Raw genomic sequence first — 20,807 nt, 5'->3', positions numbered from 1 at the left:
CTCCCAGGAGTGGCAGGGTTGGAGTTTTCGAGGCAGAGGAGACATCTGTGCCGATGGCTCCTTTCAATCTCTACCCCTGGCATTTTCCAGGGCTCACTGTTGGCCCTCCGCTCAAGTAGACATTCTGTATAGTCTCTACATAGTTCTATATGTAGTCCTTGGTGGGCTCTAGCCTTCTGAGTTCCGAATACTTAAAAATTAACTTTTACAACAGAAGTCCAAGGTCAAATCATAGTCCACTCACTATATCAGTGCACCTGTCCAACACATGAAGGTTTCAGCTTCTTACATGGATATTGATCAGTAGCTAAGTCATGTCCGACTCTTTGCAACCCCATGAACTACAGCACTCCAGGTTTCCCTGTCCTTTACTATCTCCCAGAGTTTGCTCAAATTCATGCCCATTGAATCAATGATGCTATCCAACCATCTCATCCTCTACCACCCTCTTCTCCTCCTGCCCTCAGTCTTTCCCAGCATCAGGATCTTTCTCAGTGTGTCAGCTCTTCACATCAGGTGCCAAAGTACTGGAGCTTCAGCTTCAGCATCAGTCCTTTCAGTGAATATTCAGGATTGATTTCCTTTTGGATTGACTAGTTTGATTACCTTGCTGTCCAAGGGACTCTTAAGAGTCTTCTCCAGCACAATTCAAAAGCATTGATTCTTCAAAGCTCAGCCTTCTTCACGGTCCAACTCTCACATCTGTACATGACTATTGGAGAAACTATAGCTTTGACTATACAGACCTTTGTCAGCAAAATGATATCTCTGCTTTTTAATACACTGTCTAGGTTTGTCATGGCTTTTCTTCAAAGAAGCAAGCATCTTTTAAAATTTTATGGCTGCAGTCACCATCCACAGTGATTTTGGAGCCCAAAAAAATAAAATCTGTCACTGTTTCCACTTTTTCACCATATATTTTCCATGAAGTGATGAGACCAGATGCCATGATCTTAGCTTTTTGAATGCTGAGTTTTAAGCCAGCTTTTTCACTCTCCTCCTTCACTTTCATCAAGGAGCTCTTTAGTTCCTTTTCACTTTCTGCCTTTAGAATGGTATCTTCTGCATATCTGAGGTTGTTGGTATTTCTCCCAGCAGTCTTAATTCCAGCTTGTGATTCATCCAGCCTGGCATAGCTCATGATGTACTTTGTATATACATTAAATAAGCAGGGTAACAATATATAACCTTGATGTACTCCTTTCCCAATTTGGAACCAGTCCATTGTTCCATGTCTGATTCTAACTGTTGCTTCTTGTCTTGCATACAAGTTTCTCAGGAGACAAGTAAGGTGGTCTGGTATTCGCATCTCTCTTTAAAAATTTTCCACAGTTTGTTGTGATCCACACAAAGGTTTTAGCATTGTCAATGGAGCAGAAGTAGACTTTTTAAAATTCCCTTGCTTTTTCTATGATCCAGTGGATGTTGGCAATTTGATCTCTGGTTCCTCTGCCTTTTCTAAATCCAGCTTGTACATTTGGAAGTTCTCAGTTCACGTATTGTTGAAGCCTAGCTTGAAGGATTTTGAGCATTACCTTGCTCAGGTAATATCAATCGCTATCAGGTTCCACTTTGTAAGCGTGCAGTTTACAGGATTACCACAAGGCGGCAGAGCTGGGAATGACAAATTCCTGGAAGGTAGGGTCAAGTAAAACTTAAGGGCTTGGTATTTTTTAAATGATCACAATATTATTTTCATATTTAAATATATTAGAATGGTCTGTTGATGAAGACATCAGAATTTCATTGTTTGAACTATAAATAAATAAGTTACAATAGAAATATAGATAGATACTAAAGAAATAGATTAGGTAGATTTAAGGATGTATTGATTGTGACAGATGAATATATTGATACGTAGATACAGAGACACAATATGTATATATAAGGGGCTTTTAAAATGTGCTAAATCCCTTTCCTTTTATTACATTTCAGCTAGTCACCAAATGATGTTTCAGGGAGAGAAAGAGATTATTGTTACAGGAAATAAAGAGAAAGTAGGAGTCATCATTCAACTCAAGCCCTCCAAAATACGATTTTGGAGACCCAAGAAGAAAATACATAATTTAGAAAGACGAAGCATTTCTAAACTTCACATTTTTCCCCTTTGTATATTGAGGGTTTGATTTGGTAGGATTCTGAGCACAACTGTTTTATAAACCATATCTAAAGAAGATACAAAATATAATTTAAAGGAACTGCCCCAGACAGAAAAGTGAAAGTGAAAGCACTAGTCACTCAGTCACTTTGCAACCCCATGGACTGCAGCCCACCAGGCTCCTCTGTTCATGGGATTCTCCAGGCAAGAATACTGGAGTGGGTGGCCATTTCCTCCTCCAGGGGATCTTCCAGATCCAGGGATCGAACCCACGTTTCCCGGTATCACAGGTGGATTCTTTACCACTGAGCCACCCCGGAAGCCCGTGCCACCATTGTACTGCTCATGAAACCATCTTGCCATCTGTGCACTGTCATGAATTAAGTTGTGTACTTGCTCATTTTGCTTTATAATCTGGAATATACTTGGTAAAAGTTCTGTGTCTAATTGAACCCCATATCCCCAATGTCCAGATAATTTAAAATGCCAAATGATGTCTGTTAAATAAATGAATGAATGGTACTGAGAGGTGTTTACACAAATCCTCCCTATCAAAAAGAATTGTTTTGGAAACATAATTCAACTTGCTGTAAGCGCTTAACAGCACAATGCAATTTGCATCATTTGTTGTAATGACATTTCAATACTATTAAATGGTAAGGGCTATGGTATGAGTTCACTACAACTTTGACCTTTCTGCAATGAATGCAGTAAATTCCAATAACCAGAAACAAAGGCAGCTCCATTTTCAGAGCAGTGCTGAGACAGCCAGTTCTAAAACTGCAGAAATGCAGCAAGTATCTGTGTATCCAAAGATACAGTTGACAAACCAGAGCTCGCTGACAGGTGAAGAGCGTGAAGTCTCATGCTCTTGTTTTAATCAGATATGGCCAAGAGGGCAGGATGTTGATATATTTACCATTTGTCACATTTTCAATCCAAACCACACATGATTGTAACAGGAAGAAAATTTTGTTATAAAAAACATTTCGTTCAACAGTTGTGTTGAGAAGTGCAGAAGTAAAGAGCAGAGAGAATTCTGTTCTTTGACTTAGGGCAACTTTAACTGGCCTGGTGGATTGTAAGGCAGTACAATATGTTACAACAACATTGTAATGTAGCAGTATTATTCCCAGTTTGCACATTAGAAAATGGAAGTTTAAGATGCTAAGTTGATCTCTGGTGGGAATGCAAACTAGTACAGCCACTATGGAGAACAGTGTGGAGATTCCTTAAAAAACTGGAGATAGAACTGCCATATGACCCAGCAATCCCACTCCTGGGCATACACACCAAGGAAACTAGATCTGAAAGAGACACGTGCACCCCAATGTTCATCGCAGCACTGTTTATAATAGCCAGGACATGGAAGCAACCTAGATGCCCATCAGCAGACGAATGGATAAGGAAGCTGTGGTACATATACACCATGGAATATTACTCAGCATTAAAAAGAATTCATTTGAATCAGTTCTAATGAGATGGATGAAACTGGAGCCCATTATACAGAGTGAAGTAAGCCAGAAAGATAAACACCAATACAGTATACTAATGCATATATATGGAATTTACAAAGATGGTAATGATAACCCTATATGCAAAACAGAAAAAGAGACACAGATGTACAGAACAGACTTTGGGACTCTGTGGGAGAAGGTGAGGGTGGGATGTTCTGAGAGAATGGCATTGGAACAAGTATACTATCAAGGGTGAAACAGATCACCAGTCCAGGTTGGATGCATGAGACAAGTGCTCAGGGCTGGTGCACTGGGAAGACCCAGAGGGATGGGATGGGGAGGGTGGCAAGAGGGGGGATCGGGATGGGGAATACATGTAAATCCATGACTGATTCATGTCAATGTATGGCAAAAAGCACTACAATATTGTAAAGTAATTAGCCTTCAACTAATAAAAATAAATGAAAAAATTTTTTTAAAAAAAGAATACTGGAGTGGGTTGCCATGCCCTCCTCCAGGAGATCTTCCTGACACAGGGACTGTACCTGTGTCTCTTATGTCTCCTGCATTGGTAGGCAGGAAGCCCAGTAGTATTCTAGGACCTTTCAATAAACTGCTTTTTCTATTTAAAAAAAAAGATGTTAAGTTGATCTCTTTCCTGGGGAAGTTATTAAGCATCCTTGCATGAGCAACATTCCCTCAAGACCAATCAGTGACTAAATTACAAAATAGTTTTGACTTAAAAATGATTTATATAACTTTAGAAGGAAATAATTAATTGAGATATTATACCAAACTATTGGAGACCCACCTCACCATCTGTGTTCCTTGCATAGATGGTACCAGGATTAGTAAAGGCTCCTTCACCAAAGACCACTTCATCACAAGGGCATGAAGGAAAGAGCAAGGTCACGAGCTGGCTGAGGTCCAGCCCATCATCCTTGTTCAGCCCTTTGCAGTCTATGATCAGCAACATCTAACAAAGAGCTTGGCCCTGAATTGGCCTCATTCATTTCTCCACAGGTCCAGCATCAGATGCCCAGAGACCAGACCAGATCAAAGCTACTAAATCAAAGACAAGCAGATTCTAAGTGGAGGGCACACAGACCAAGGACCCTTCCCCACTGCCACTGGAGAGTAAGAAACCCCCTTGTCCCAGACACCACCTTGGAAGGATAAACAGTGAAGATGTCTGCTGAAAAATCAATTTCAGCAGGGAGTGTGAACCTAGAATCAGAGAGATAATTATTACTGAAGGAGTCAGAGACACTCCAGCCAAAAGAATCACATAGAAAATGCCTTCAAATCCTACTCAGGGAGGGTCAAATCACGTTCAAGCTTCTCCAAGGCGAGAAAACACTGGCAGCACTACTATCAAGAGTTGTACTGAAGGATGTGGCATAGATAGTAATACTCATCAAATAGTTATTTTTCTAGTCCTCGATGATTCATTCTGGCCAATGAATCATGGGTGGTGTCAACTGTGTCACTTGTAAGTGGAGGCATGAAAAGTCTGAGTATGACTCTCTAGTGTCTCTCTTTACTGCCCCAGAAATTTTTAACTCATTTTATTATGTGCCACTTAATCTCCCAAACCAGATTTCAAAGAGACCGGCTCTTCTATAATTTAATAGATGCTCAACTTATGTCAGGGGGGCTTCCCTCACAGCTCAGTTAGTAAATCATCTGCCTGCAATGCAGGAGACCCAGGTTCAATTCCTGGATTGGGAAGATCCCCTGGAGAAGGAAATGGCAACCCACTCCAATATTCTTGCCTGTAGAATCCCATGGACAGAGGAGCCTGACAGGCTACAGTCTACGGGATCACAAGAGTTGGACACAACTTAGCGACTAAACCACCACCACCACAACTAATGTCTATTGAATGACTGAATGGCACTGTGGTAGACATTGAAAAGAAATTACCTTAAATAAGAAGGAATATTTTTAGGACATTACTTAGGTTATTGCTATTTTCACTTTAAACATATAAGATTTCAGGGGCTTCCCTGGTGGCTCAGTGGTAAAGAATCCACCCTACAATGCAGGAGACACAGGCTCTATCCCTGATCGAAAGATCCCACATGCCTTGGAGCAACTAAGCCTGTGCTCTAGAGCCTGTGAGCAGTATCCGCTGAGCCCATGAGCTGCAACTACTGAAGCCCACAAGTGCTACAGCCCGAGCTCTGCAACAAGAGAAGCCGCTGCAATAAGAAGTGCATGAGAGTAGCCCTGCTCGCTGCAACTAGAGAAAAGCCTGTGCAACAATAAAGACCCAGGAGAGTCCAAAATAAAAATAAGTAAATAATTATTTTTTTTAAAAAACGTAGCATTTCAGCAATTAATAAGGCAAATTTAATTTTCAAAAACAAGCAGCTTGTTGCTAACATAACAACCAATTCTGCAAATCTCAGGCTCGAAAGATATACAAGACAAACCACAACATACCAGAAGGTGGCGGCCATGTGGCTTCTTATTAAGTCTTATCAGATCTGATAGAGGAGACAGGATATTTATATGTGATTTATCATTTGGCTGCTTTTCAAGTAAAAACCACACAGGAACATCACAGGAAGAAAACCTGCAATTAAAAAAGTACTGCGGCCTCGTCTATATGACATCAGGAAGAAGATGAGCAGGAAGAGTTCTTTTGCTTAAAAATGAAAACAGCTTCATTAGTCTTTCACTTTACGAGAGGAGAGCCCTCTGGATCTGATCTCGAAGGATGCCGTAGAACCCAGACAGCTCAACTGCTCTGCACAACCAGTCAGAGGAGGAGCAGGAGGGTCAGGCTACAGAGACAGGATATATTAGTCCTAACAGATTGCTAAGATTGTCCCAGGAGACTCAGTGGCCCAAGAAGTCTGGACCTCCCTGATCTGTAACTTATTGCTGCTTTCCCAAAGCAGAAGGTAATTAGTCATTAAGGATGAAGTTAAATGCACATACACACACGTCACTACATTAACTCAGGTCATGTAGCAGGACGTAGCTTTAACTGTGAGAACAGACGAAAAGAAAGTATGAGAGAGGGCCAGGAAACAGGGGCTTTGAGGCATCCATCCAAGTAAGACTGCAGAGACAGGCAAACTTATAGAGAAGTTAATAATTAATTAGTTAATTGATTGATTGATTGGCTCTATCGTCTGGATTTCACAGATGTTCATAATCAAATACAGGAAGTTTGGGTTCTTTTTTTTAAAAATGATACTTGTTTTGAAGTCTCATGTCCCCTTTTTCATAATTTATTAATTTTGGGTTGTGCTGGGTCTTTGTTGCTACGTGATTACTTTCTCTAGTTGCAGTGAGCTCTTCATTCTGGTACACAGGCTTCTCATTACAGTGGCTTCTCTTTGCAGAGCAGAGGCCCTAGGTCACCCAGGCTTCAGTAGTTGTGGCATTCAGGCTCAGTTATCCACGGCATGTGGAATCTCCCCAGACCAGGGATCAAACCTGTGTCACCTGCATTGGCAGGCAAATTCTAATCCTCTGTACCACCAGCAAAGTCCAGTTTGAGTTCTTTTTAGCTATGAATTTGCATGACTTTCCAAATTTTAGAAAACAGAGTGGCTGGTAAGGCTTTTCTATATGGACTTTTCCAAAATTTGGTAAACTGTAATATTTATATATAGTAACAAGAAACCAACTTAGCTTACCAAAGCATTCAGTAAAAATACCAAGAATATGCCACCACGCCATCCATACTCTTAGCAGAAAGGTATTTGTGGGGTTTGGGGGAGACAGTCAGGGAGATTTAGCACAAAGAATTATGGGTGCTAAATATCACTTTCCAGAGACAAAGAGCTACAAGGACAAAGAAAGAATCAAGATATTGAAACCCAGAAGAGAGTGGATTATAGAATCCAACTAGAAATGCAGAATCATCTTTTACACTAATTTACCAGAATAATTCCTATAGGAATCTTTTAATGAATTTTTATATGAATTTAGCAGAGTGATTCCTGTAGGAATTTTTATATGAATTTACCAGAGTGATTCCTGTAGGAATTTTTCCCATAAGAGAGAGTGGAAGAGAAAGCCCATGGAAATCCTCGCATCACACAAAATACATGTTTTAAAGAAAGTGGTATTGCTCAAGTAGAAGGAAGGCAGATGCATGAATGGTATGGTTAATATGGACAGACTGCAGCTAAAACTGAATCTGCCTCCTCCCACCATAGGACGATGGGCTGCAGCCTGGGTAAACAACACAACCAATGAAGCACCTGTACCAAACCTCATCAATACCGAAAGCTCAAAATTATTTAAAGGATGGTAGGAAAAGTGTCAAGTGAGAAGTAAGAAGAATATAAACTGTGTGTTACAGAAATGGAGAGCTTTCGTCCCTGGAACACAGATTAATTGTGAAGAACTTCGCTCTGTCCTAAGAGTGCTTCACTGGAAGAAAGTGAGGAGTTTTGGAGGAGGCTAGGGTGAGGAATCCAACCTGTAGCTTTCTGGAACCTGCATGGCTTAGGACCAAATCCATTTCCTGATGCCCAGGTCTCCCTCATTGCAGGCAGATTCATTTTTTTTTGGTTTGCAGACAGATTCTTTTCCAGCTCAGGCACAAGGGAAGCCCAAGAATACTGGAGTGGGTGGCTTATCCCTTCTCCAGCACATCTTCCTAACCCAGGAATCAAACCAGGATCTCCTGCAGTGCAGGTGGATTCTTTACCAACTGAGCTATCAGGGAAGCCCTTAAGTAACATAAGGGCTACTTAAACACAAGCACGGAGATGTCCAGACAGTCAGTTTGGTAACTGAGGATGGGGTTGTTAAGCAAAGAATGGTGAGTAGCACCTACAACTGCATACACTGAACAAAGGGTTGATTCATACACCAGGTTGGAGGAAGGAAGAAGGTGCAAGATCTCATCACCCTACTCAGGACAGTGAATAGTTTGCAACTTCTTAATTTATTTATTTATGGGATTTTCCATTTGCTATTTTCTGGTGATAACTGAACCACATAACTGAACCACCAGAAAGGGAAACTGCAGGTAAGAGGGGATTACTGAATGCATATGTTACAAAATATTTAGCACCAGTGTGGTTAACATCCATCACACTATAGTTGCAGTTTTTTTCTTGTGATGAGAACTTCTGAGATCTACTCTCTTAGCAACTTCCAATATACAACACAATATCATTAACTATATGTTAATAGTCACCATCCGAATCCATGGGGTCCTCAACCCTCTTAAGCAGCGTGACTAGCCCAGTAAAACCTCCATATCCAGGCTCTCAATACCCAGAAGCTTCTGCTCCTTGCAATATAACATTTCCCCATCCTAAAACAAAATAGGAACTCTTTTTTTCCAGTTCTTTAGACATATAATTGACATATTTGTAAGTTTAAGATGTACAGCATGATAATTTGATACATGTAAATATTGCAAAATGCAGCTGGTGGCTCAGACAGTAAAGAATCTGCCTGCAATGTGGGAGCCCAGGTTCGATGCCTGGATCAGGAAGATCCCCTGGAGGAGGAAATGGCAACCAACTCCACTATTCTTGCCTAGAGAATCCCATGGACAGAGGATCCTGGCGGGCTACAGTCCATGGGGTCACAGAGAGTTGGACACGACCAAGTGATTTTCACATACATATAGTACAATAATTACCTTTTTTTTAAATTTTATAATGATAACTTTTAAGATCTACTCTCTCAGCAGCTTTCAAGTATATAATACTATATTGTTACCTATAGTCACCATGCTGTCCATTAGATTCCCAGAACTTATTCATCTTATAACTGGAAGTTGGTACCTATTTGTCAACATCTCCACGTTTCCCCCAATCCCAGCTCCTGTCAGCTAATATCCTATTCTCTGTTTCTATGAGTTTGGCTTTTTTAGATCCCACATATAAGTGAGAGAAATTAAATAGATAGTCTTGTTTAGGCTTCAGAGGCAAAGCAGAGCAGGCCTCAGACCTTGCTTCTAACCTGCCTGACCCTGCCCTGACTACCGCTGTGTCAGCCATGCCTGTGGTGAGTGCTGGCTGAGAGGCACCATAGGTAGACAGAGGACGGATCTTGAAGTTTGCTGAGCCCCTGGAGAGGATCTAGCCAGCTGGGGACTTAACTACATTCCAAGATTTGCAGACCAAAGCAAACAGCATTGTAATTAAAAAAAAAAAAAAAAATTAACATAATAGCAGAGTTGCAGTTTTGCTCACAAGCTGATGATATCATTTGCAGCCTGGAGATTGTAATCGGGAGCCCACAGATAGCATCCGAAGCCTCACCCATGGAGTGGACACATGGGCTGCCTAGGACCTTTTCCCAGCGGGGATTCCAGATGTGCTATGTCACAGGACTTCCCAGAGCTGTTTAAGCCTGGATGTTGGTCAAAACCCAATTTGGTGATGTATCCTCTTCTATTTCTCTTTTCTTTTAATGTTAGTATATTGAAAGTAAGCTAGATAATTTTCTAAGAAATATTATTTATTTGTATAGAACAAGTGGCTTATTTTGCTAAAAAACCCTTTGAACCTGAGACAAAAGTGAAAACTTTCTGCAAAACAATTGTACTGCATTTTTATTTCTTTATATATATATATATATATATATATATATATATATCAATTTGTTTAATTTTTTAAAACAATAGTCATAGGGTCTGCTTTGTCCTATTTAACAAAAAAAGTTACACATTTACAAACTGAAGCAAAAATGGATAGTACAGAGATTTAAAGGAAACCTTTAAAAGAATAAAATTGCTTTTCAGTCCACTGTGTTTTCAAAGTTGATTATCATCAAACCAGGAAGAAAGCTGTGAACCCCAGGCCATTTGCTTCTTTAATAAACAGAATGTTCAGATTATCAGCAAAGTAATATCTTTGAATGTATCTTCACACAGTTGGAATTTTCGTATAAACTTGCATATCAAGTCCCTTCCCATTATTTATTCTACTTTAAAAATATATACAGCTAATGATGTTTAAATAAGTATTCTGAGCCATGTGTCCAAATTAAACATTTGAGAAATTCAAACTGTTGCAACAAGTTATGAAAGGATTAAAGAAAAAAAGATGAGCTACAAATTATATAGGAGAAGGAAAAGTTCTACGTAATAATCATATCCAGGTAGATACGTATTTTCTAATTTTTATATACATACCTATTAAGTTTAGACGAGCCATCAAACTTTAACAAGTTACAGACTAGATTAAGTCAGTATTATTTTCTACAACAAGTAACAGTGGTGATTTAAAACTTTTTAATATACCTCAGTTTCATCACAAGTTACTTGTGATAATAGTCTTTAAATATCGTGAAGTTTTGATAGGCACAGATTAAATAAATGCATTATCTATGCCAAACTCAGCCTTTTGATGATACCCAACTCTGCTTAATTATGGTGTAACTGAACAAAACAGAGTAGGCGGGCAACCAGAAAAAGACATTTAACATACTCTCAGGTTTATCACTTTAACATTACTGTTTAAAATTTGCGGATCTAAATATAGAGGGACACTTAAAAAGCTGTAGGACAACTCCAATATAAGAACCCCAACAGAGAAATCTGCAAAATCTTAAACTTCAGTTCTTAATCCTTTGATAAATATTGTTGAAGGAATAGCTATTCGGTCTTGAAACATTTTAGAATTAAAGGGTTGAAAATATGTTCATCCTTTGCTACACTGTAGCATTTTTAATTCGGAGAAGGCAATGGCACCCCACTCCAGTACTCTTGCGTGGAAAATCCCATGGATGGAGGAGCCTGGTAGGCTGCAGTCCATGGGGTCGCTAAGAGTCAGACACGACTGAGCGACTTCACTTTCACTTTTCACTTTCATGCACTGGAGAAGGAAATGGCAACCCACTCGTGTTCTTACCTGGAGAATCCCAGGGATGGGGGAGCCTGGTGGGCTGCCATCTTTGGGGTCACACAGAGTCGGACATGACTCAAGCAACTTAGCAGCAGCAGCAGCAGCATTTTAAATTAGCCAGCAGGACAACCTGAATTCATCTTGCTCTTACATGCAGAAGTGTATGTGCATTTTAAGACAACTAAGAATTAAGAGCTAACTTCTAGTCCATGGTGGTAAGTGACTAAAATTGCTGTCCAATCAGTGTTCTGTGGTACCACACACCAAAGGCCTAACAATATGCCAGTCATATTGCCAGCACTCATCACTTTTAGGTCAGGAAGAGAAACATGGAAAAAGCAGTCATAATTTTTTTTAACAGCATGAGAGCTTTAAACACAATTTTGCATCATCTTGTATTCCATCCTACAATACTCGGAGCTCAAGTATTCAGCTCAAGTATTTCAGTCAGCTCAATCTATACAAGTTATAAAATACAAACACAGACTAAACCCTATAGTGTACAGAAAATGCACCGTTTAATACTCATTAAATGCAGTACAACCCAATGAACCCAATGAAGATTATCAAATAAGAAAAACACATACAACATTCTAAATTTTTAAATCATCTTCAGTTCAGTTTAGTCGCTCAGTCATGTCCGACTCTTTGCAACCCCATGAACCACAGCACGCCAGGCCTCCCTGTCCATCACCAACTCCTGGTGTCCACCCAAACCCATGTCCATTGTGTCAGTGATGCCATCCAACCATCTCATCCTCTGTCGTCCCCTTCTCCTCCTGCCCTCAATCTTTCCCAGCATCAGGGTCTTTTCCAATGAGTCAGCTCTTCGCATCAGTTAGCCAAACTACTGGAGTTTCAGCTTCAACATCAGTCTTTCCAATGAACACCCAGGACTGATTTCTTTTAGGATGGACTGGTTGGATCTCCTTGCAGTCCAAGGGACTCTCAAGAGTCTTCTCCAACACCCCAGTTCAAAAGCATCAATTCTTCGGCACTCAGCTTTCTTTATGGTCCAACTCTCACATCCATACATGACTACTGGAAGAACCACAGCCTTGAATAGACAGACCTTTGTTAGCAAAGTAAAGTCTCTGCTTTTTAATATGCTGTCTAGGTTGGTCATAACTTTCCTTCCAAGGAGCAAGCATCTTTTAATTTCATGACTGCAATCACCATCTGCAGTGATTTTGGAGCCCATAAAAATAAAGTCTGCCACTGTTTCAACTGTTTCCCCATCTATTTGCCATGAAGTGATGGGACCGGATGACATGATCTTAGTTTTCTAATGTTGAGCTTTAAGCCAACTTTTTCACTCTCCTCTTTCACTTTCATCAAGAGGCTCTTTAGTTCTTCTTCACTTTCTGCCATAGGGCTGTTAAATCAGAGATCGTACAAATTACTTGTGCAAGACAAAAAACAACAACAACAAAAAGAAAAAGAAAGACAAAACCACAGAAACTAACTTCTCAGTGCATCACACCCACTAGAATAAAATATATGGCACTTTTACACTTTTACTTTTATATTAACAAGTGTCAATTAAAGCTGGGAATGACTCCAGACATTAAAGCCACATTAGAGCAAGAACTAGTCAATTCAAATGTTTACAATGGAACAGATCACCTTTTTTCTTTGTAAAAGCACTGAAAATGTAACATGTGCTAATAACTCACTAAAAGTGTTCTCGTGTCATTTGCTCCCCATTGTAGTGTCTTAAATTATTCTGTAATTATTCTACCTGTTAACAATAGTCTGATTTTTAAGGTTTGTATGAACTCTATTATGTTACTGAAACATACTAGCTCCTGTAAGGTCAGAATGTCTTTATGAAAAATAAATAAATAACATAACATAACTGGTTATAGATCATAGAATAAACCCAAAGAACAAAAATGACATTTTCCAAGCTACTGAGAAAAAAATTAAACCATGATGTTTAAAATTAAACCATGATGTCCAATTTAAAATTTTATCAATATTACACCAGCCCAGTTAGATGCATGAGACAAGTGCTCAGGGCTGGTGCACTGGGAAAACCCAGAGGGATGGGATGGGGAGGGAGGTGGGTGGGGGGATCAGGGTGGGGAACACATGTAAATCCATGACTGATTCATGTCAATGTATGGCAAAAACCACTACAATATTGTAAAGTAATTAGCCTCCAACTAATAAAAATAAATGAAAAAAAAATAAATAGAAACAAAAAAAAATTCTTATCAATATTAACTAACATTTCTATGGTAGATTTTTTTCCTCATAAAATTAAACAGTGCAGAATAGGGCTTGAGCTACAGTTAATCACATTTGGTTTTCTTAAAAACAAAACTTTATTTACTATAAACAATTAAAAGGTAACTTTCTTCCTCCACAACACATGTTGACATTAAACTAAAGGCTTTTAAAATATCCACAACTTAGAAGAGAAGTACTTTTAAATAGCTAGAAGGTATCAAAACGACTAAAGTTTAGTGTGCGAAGAGTAGATAGAAACAACCCAGAAAAGTGTAGATCATTGTGTTGAATATATTTGAATAGCCCAAAATAAGCCCCAAAGTTTTTCTACCTTTACAAATAAAAAAAGGTGTCCTTTCCACAGCTTGGGGATATGCAATGTAAATCTTGCGCCCCTACCACAAGTATATGAGTAAGATTCTAAAAATGTTGCCAATATTAAGTTCTTTCGTAGCTAAAGTTAATTAGAGGATGGCAATATTACAGTGGCAATGGTGCATCAATTCTCAAAACGTAGTTACAATTCAACACAAGTCGTCCTGGTTCTTTTATCTGAGAAAAAGCTTTTCAAAAAAAATACCTGCCCTATGCTAACCACCAGAAGAATGAGGGCTTCCTTACTAACCAGTAGGCCACCCTCGTGTTTAGATCCTCAGCGCTGCTTCGGCCTTGGGCTTCTCTCAATAGGAATTGAGTCTGATAGTCAATGACAGATTTCAGAGCTTCCTGAATTGAAACACAGACAGATTGCATCTGGGTAAGAGCCCTGACTCGGTTCTCACCAGGAAACAAAGGTGGATCTTCTCCAACTTGAAAATTAAAATATACAGTTATGTGTGAAAGTAGAAAATTCTTTGCTGAAGCAAAATTTGTATGTCCCGTTTTTCGAGGCTGTGAAGGTATAGGTATCATACTGTTTCTTCATCTCCTGGTACAACACGTTACCATCTGGATCTTCTAGTCGACAATCTACATCTAGTGACCACCAGTAATTACCTGGAACTGGAGGGTGCAGTTGGTGCCCTGGTGATGTCCTCGTGGAAACACTGCTTGGCATTGTCAGGCAGCTCGAAGGTGATCTCGGAGGCGCTGCCAGAGCCTGGCACCAGGAACAGCAGCAGCAGGAGCAGCCTACAGTACCAAGGGCCCGCGGCGGCCGCCCAGCGCTGCGCGGGGCATCCCGAGGCGGTGGCCTCAACCGAGCTGCGGAGACGCGGGGTCAGGTCTGCACTGACTCACTCACTACGCGCTGCAGGCCTCGGGGCGGGGTGGCACCATGAAGACGCACCGCCGAGATGCTCTGAGCCGCGGAGAGATTCAAGATGGGGAGCGAGTTCCTGGGTGTGGTGGAAGGTACTGAGCGGCCAGGGCCCAGAGGCCAGAACAACCTGGGGAGCAGAAATATGGCCAGCAGAGAACAGGGAGGGGGGAGTTATTTTTATTTCTTGATCTGACTTATTACATTAGCATAATGCCCTCAAGGTCCCACCACATTGTCTCAAATGGCAAGATTTCCTTTTCTATGGCTGCATAATATTCCACTCTGTGTGTATATACACACACATACATATATGTATATGTATATATTGTCCTTAAAATTCTTCCAGTGATGTATGCTCAAGTTGTTTCCATGTCTTTCCTATTATGAACTATGCTGCAATGAACATGGAATTGCAAATACCTCTACAAAATAATAATTTCATTTCCTTTGAATATATAGCCAGAAGTGAGATTACTGAATCACATGGTAATTCTGCTTTTATTTTTTGAGGAACCTCCGAACCATTTTCCATAATGGCTGCAACAGTTTACTTTTTCACCAAAAGTGCTTAAAGGGTCCCTTGTCTCCAAATTCTCACCAACACTTACCTCCTAGCTTTTTGATGACAGCTATTCTGACTATGTAAGATGATATCTCACTGTGATTTAATGTATATTTCCCTGATGATTAGTGATGTTGAGCATCCTTTTGTGTATCTCTTGGCTCTTTGTATATCTTTTTCTGGGAGAAAAAAAAGTCTATTCAAATCTTTTAATCAGGCTATATGTTAATTTGCCATGCAATCATACTAGCTCCTTACGTATTTTGGATAATAACCTGTTGTCAGATATACGGTCTGAAAATATATTCCTCCCTTCCGCAGGATGCCTTTTCATTTTCATTTAAAAGCAGAAGCTTTTTAGCTGAAGGTAGTCCCACTTGATTTTTGCTTTTGGTGTCGTTTCCGGAAAATCATTGCCAAAGTCAATGTTATGGAGTTTTCCTCTATGTTTTCTTTTAGGGTTTTATAGATTCAAATCTTACACTTAAGTCTTTAATATTAATACATTTCAAGTTGATGTGCATGTGTTGAGTAACATAGGGATCCAATTTTATTGTTTTGCATATAGTTATCCAGTTTTCCCAATACCTTCTATTGAAAAGACTATCCTTTCCCCGTTGACTATTCTTGGCCTCCTGACTGTAGTATAATCTATTTCTCCTTTTAGAGATGTTAGTACTTGCTTTTATATTTAGGTGTTCTAATGTTGGTTGTATATATATAACGATTATTGATAATCCTTGATAAATTGAACCCTTTATTCTAATATAATAGCCATCTTTATCTCTTTTTACAGCTTTTGAATTAAAGTGTATTTTGACTGATATAAGTATAGGACCTCAGCTCTCTTTTGGTTTCTATTTTCGTGGAATATCATTTTCTATCTATTTAATGAGCCTATATGTCTCCTTAAAAGTGAAGTGAATCTCTTGTAGCAACATATAGCTGGGCTTTGCGTTTTTATTCATTCAGCCACTCTATTTTGATTGGAGAATTGAATCCATTTACATTTAAAATAATTACTGATTGGTAAGAAATTATTAATGCCATCCTATTGGTTTCTTGCCCCCACATTTTTAGTTCCTTGCTTCTTCCTTACTTGTGATCTTCCTTTGTGAACTGATAATTTTGGATTACGGTGTGCTTTGATGTCCTTCTCTCCACCTTTTGCGTGTCTACTGTAGGTTTACTTTTTGGTTTCCAAGAAGCTTACAAAAGACACCTTACAGAGAGAACTGACAGTCAATTTTATTCTGATAGCAACTTAATTTCAATCCTCCACAAAATTTACCCTTTGCTCACCCTCCTAAGTATTATGCTTTTGCTCTCACAAGAGAACTTCTTTTTATATTGTGTGTCCACTAACAAATAACACTTTGAAAGATTATTGTGTACAAGAAGCCATTGCCTGTGATTATATGTAAGAATTCACATAATCTTCACAACAATCCTGCAAGATAGAGCTTTTATTAACATCCCTATTCTACAAAGAGGAAAACCAAGTTCAAGACTCATCCAAGGTCACCCAGCTAGCAAATGCGATATTGTGAAGCCAGGCAGTCTGACTCCAGAGTCTGTGCTCTGAACCATAACTCCTTCCCTAGAAAACCTTGGTAAATGGTGTGGGAAATAGAAGGTAATCTTGGAGATGGTAGCAAAGCTATTGGCTCCTACTAAGGTCCTTTGGCGCCATCTGCTGTTGTTTCAGGGTTGGCACTAGCAAACAGTCTTGATTCCCTCTAATGTTTTTGGTGGTTTTTTTTTGGTTTTGTTTTGTTTTGTTTTCCCTCTAATGGTTTTTTCTTCCTCTTACTGGATCATATGCATGTGATGTTTTCTTCTTATATTTGGATCATTTATTCAAATAAAGAGACTAAGATTAACTGGTTCTCATTTAACCTATGATGCCTTGAACTGGTTGATTAAACTGGGAAGGATTAAAAGGCAGAAGATGATGATTCCAAAATGAGTTTTCCTCTCTGAGTTTTGGAGCTGGTCTGGCTTGTGCTCACCTTAACCTGGTCCAAAGAACTTGAAATTACTTTGGCTTTGAGAACCATCAGTATGTAAGAGAACTTCAAATATGTAACAACGGTGGCAGTCATAGTTTTTTCTGCACAGTGGTGGTTCCCAGATGTTGTTAGTGGCATCAGCACATAAAGATTTTGAACCGATGAAGCCTGCGGAGTCAAGTTTAGAGGAAAAGTAATCTAAGCTCTGTCCTCTTGAATTTTTTCAAAATTATTTGAAGATGCTATCAAGTTAGATATACATTTATTCAACTTGAGACAAATAATTTCTTTCTCTGTGACATTTGCGATTAAATTGCCCAGCAGGAACGACGTGTGAGTGTTCCCAAACTGCTAGGAAACTTTTCAGTTCAGTTCAGTTCAGTCGTTCAGTCATGTCCAACTCTTTGCGACCCCATGAATCGCAGCACACCAGGCCTCCCTGTCCATCACCAACTCCCGGAGTTTACTCAAACTCATGCCCATCGAGTCAGTGATGCCATCCAGCCATCTCATCCTCTGTCATCCCCGTAGGAAACTTTTACTGGAATATTAATAGAATTTGCTGTTGTTCTTTAGTCACTAAGTTGTGTCCGACTCTTTTGCAGCCCGCCAGACTCCTTTGTCCATGGGGTTCTCTAGGCAAGAATACTGGAGTAGGTCACCATTTCCTCCTCCAGGGGATCTCCCGACCCAGGGATCGAATACTTCTGCATTGGTAGGCGGATTCTTTACCACTGAGCCACCTGGGAAGCCCAGAACAGAACTTAGAGGAGAACAAAAGATGCAAATTTAGGTGACAGTCTTTTCTCAAGACAAGGGTCCCACTGCCTTAAAGTGTGGGATAAATGTGTGATTTACTAGAAGTCCTAGGACACTCTGTTTAAGTATTTTTTCCTGAGATTGTGGGCAGGGATTTTCCCCCTGATTGGACTATTTCTTTTCTTTTCTTTGAAACACAAGACTCCCTGTAATGGCCAATGTGACCAAACTTTAATAATTTTCATCTATTGTTTGAACAACTGGGAGTTGGTTTCCCTATACGAGTGCCCGGGAACATTGAAAGACAGTGAGCAGAAAACCACAATTTTAGGACTGCATGGGAATTCCAGCCTTTGGACTCAAAAGCAGCATCTGCAGCAGTGATATATTTCTGGAGAAAAGAAATGGGTAAATTGAAAACAGAAACTGAATCACAGATATAGAAAATTAAGATAGGGGTATTGGATTAAGAGATAAAACTACTCTGTATGAAATAGATAAGCAGCAAGGATATTTTGTACAACAGAGGGAAATATAGCTACTATTTTCTGATAACTTTTAATAGAGTACAATCTGCAAAAAGATTGAATCACTCTGTTGTACAATATACCTGAAACTAATAAAAGATTATTACCACTTCAATTTAAATTTTTTTCTGGTGGCATCACAAGCTCAATGGACATGAGTTTGAGCAAGTTCCAGGAGATAGTGAAGGACAGGGAGACCTGGCATGCTGCAGTCCATGGAGTCACAAAGAGTTGGACACGACTTAATAACTGAACAGCAACAATTTAAAAAAAGAAGAAACAATAACTTGAATAAAACCCATTTGTATATTCTCCACTAAAGGAAAGTTTGATCGGGATTCGTTTGTCTGTCTCTAGAATATTTTAAAATTTAAAAGCCAGGAAATGCCTCAATTGCTATGGTTGATATAAGAAAGCCCATTAAGCATTCTATATATATCCTGGAAGAAATCTCAAAGGCTACTGTGGTAGATCACTGTAACACAGTCCTCAAAGAAGTCACACTTCCTGAGGATTCACATGTGATAGTAACTGCAATTACTATCTTAAATCTGTATTTATATTTCAGCCTTTGTAAAAAATTTAGAATACAAACTTGAAACTTAATTGTCTTAAATATTATGTTTTCATAGCTAAAATGTGATTCTTCTGATTAGTTTGGATTTTTTTTTTTATCTACCAATGGGTGAATAATATAATTTTTTCTGAAGTTTCTTTTCTGACAATTATAAAAGACATGTTTGATTTATAACAAATGTTAATTTTACTCATATTTTTTCCAAACTGACTATATATTTTGGGACTAAAAAATGTCATGCTTACTCAAGCACTATTTTTTTCTGAATAGCATCTATTAAACTATTGTGGAGTAAATGAAGCAGCTAAGGTATAATGAAAGTTTACTCATGAGTTTGGCTCATAATAAAAAATGAGTTATATTGAAAAACAGAAAAGAACTCACACTTCCTGTGTCTACATCTCTGTAATGTGACACCTCTTCTCATCAAGAGACAAAGTCTATTTCTTCATACCCTTGAATCAACGCTTCACGTATAATTTTGTAAAATAAATGATTTGCCTTGACCAGTAAAAGGTGACAGAAGTCAGACTGTGTGAGCCCCAGAAACTTGGTCACAAAAGGTCTTGTAATTCCTGTTGGTTCCCTTTTAACACCCTGAACAATCATGGGCCCTGCGTGAACCATCAGATGACTGTGGGCAGCCCCATGAGGGCACCCAGGTAAGTACAGCCGAGCTACCTGGGCTGCCAACCCCCAGATCATGAGAAATAAGCGCAGAGCACCTGATTTTAGAGGGGTGGGGTGGGGTGGGAGGGAGGTTCAAGAGGGAGGAGACGTATGTTAAAAAGAAAAAAAGAAGAAATCAAGCATTGTTGCTGTTTTAAGCCACTAAGTTTTAGGGTGGTTTTTTTTGTTGTTGTTTTTTGTTTTTGCAGCAAGAGAAAATTAATACATCTCCCAACAAAATCTCTCCCAGAATTTGTTGTGGTCCACACAGTCAAAGGCTTTGGCATAGTCAATAAAGCAGAAGTAGATATTTTTCTGGAAATCTCTTGCTTTTTCAGTGATCCAACGGATGTTGGCAATTTGATCTCTGGATCCTCTGCCTTTTCTAATTCTAGCTTGAACATCTGGAAGTTCACGATTCATGTACTATTAAAGCCTGGCTTGGAGAATTTTGAGCATTACTTTATTAGTGTGTGAGATGAGTGCAATTGTGCAGTAGTTTGAGCATTCTTTGGCATTGCCTTTCTTTGGGATCGGAGTCCGACACGACTGAACAACTGAACTGAACTAAACTGAACAAAATCCAAATATCCAACCAAACTTTAAGTACACTGGCTTTTTGAGAAGTTTCCTAGTTGAAAGGGCTTCCCTAATAGCTCAGTTGGTAAAGAATCAGCCTGAGATGCAGCAGACCCCGGTTCAATTCCTGGGTCAGGAACATGCCCTAGAGAAGGGATAGGCTACCCACTCCAGTATTCTTGGGCTTCACTTGTGGCTCAGCTGGTTAAGAATCTGCCTGCAATGCTAGAGAC

The 20,807-nt window shown here is 39.4% G+C and overlaps 1 pseudogene; it reads right to left on the bottom strand.

Annotated features, from left to right (window-relative positions):
- Positions 1-13,670: 13,670 nt before the first annotated feature.
- On the bottom strand, positions 13,671-14,860 carry LOC122423124 (annotated as a pseudogene).
- Between the last annotated feature and the right edge of the window lie 5,947 nt (positions 14,861-20,807).

This window comes from Cervus canadensis, chromosome 21, assembly GCF_019320065.1.
Source record: "Cervus canadensis isolate Bull #8, Minnesota chromosome 21, ASM1932006v1, whole genome shotgun sequence".
NCBI classification, from domain to species: domain Eukaryota; kingdom Metazoa; phylum Chordata; class Mammalia; order Artiodactyla; family Cervidae; genus Cervus; species Cervus canadensis.
The sequence above is the reverse complement of the archived record's forward strand: the minus strand, read 5'-3'. Positions and strand labels throughout refer to the sequence as shown.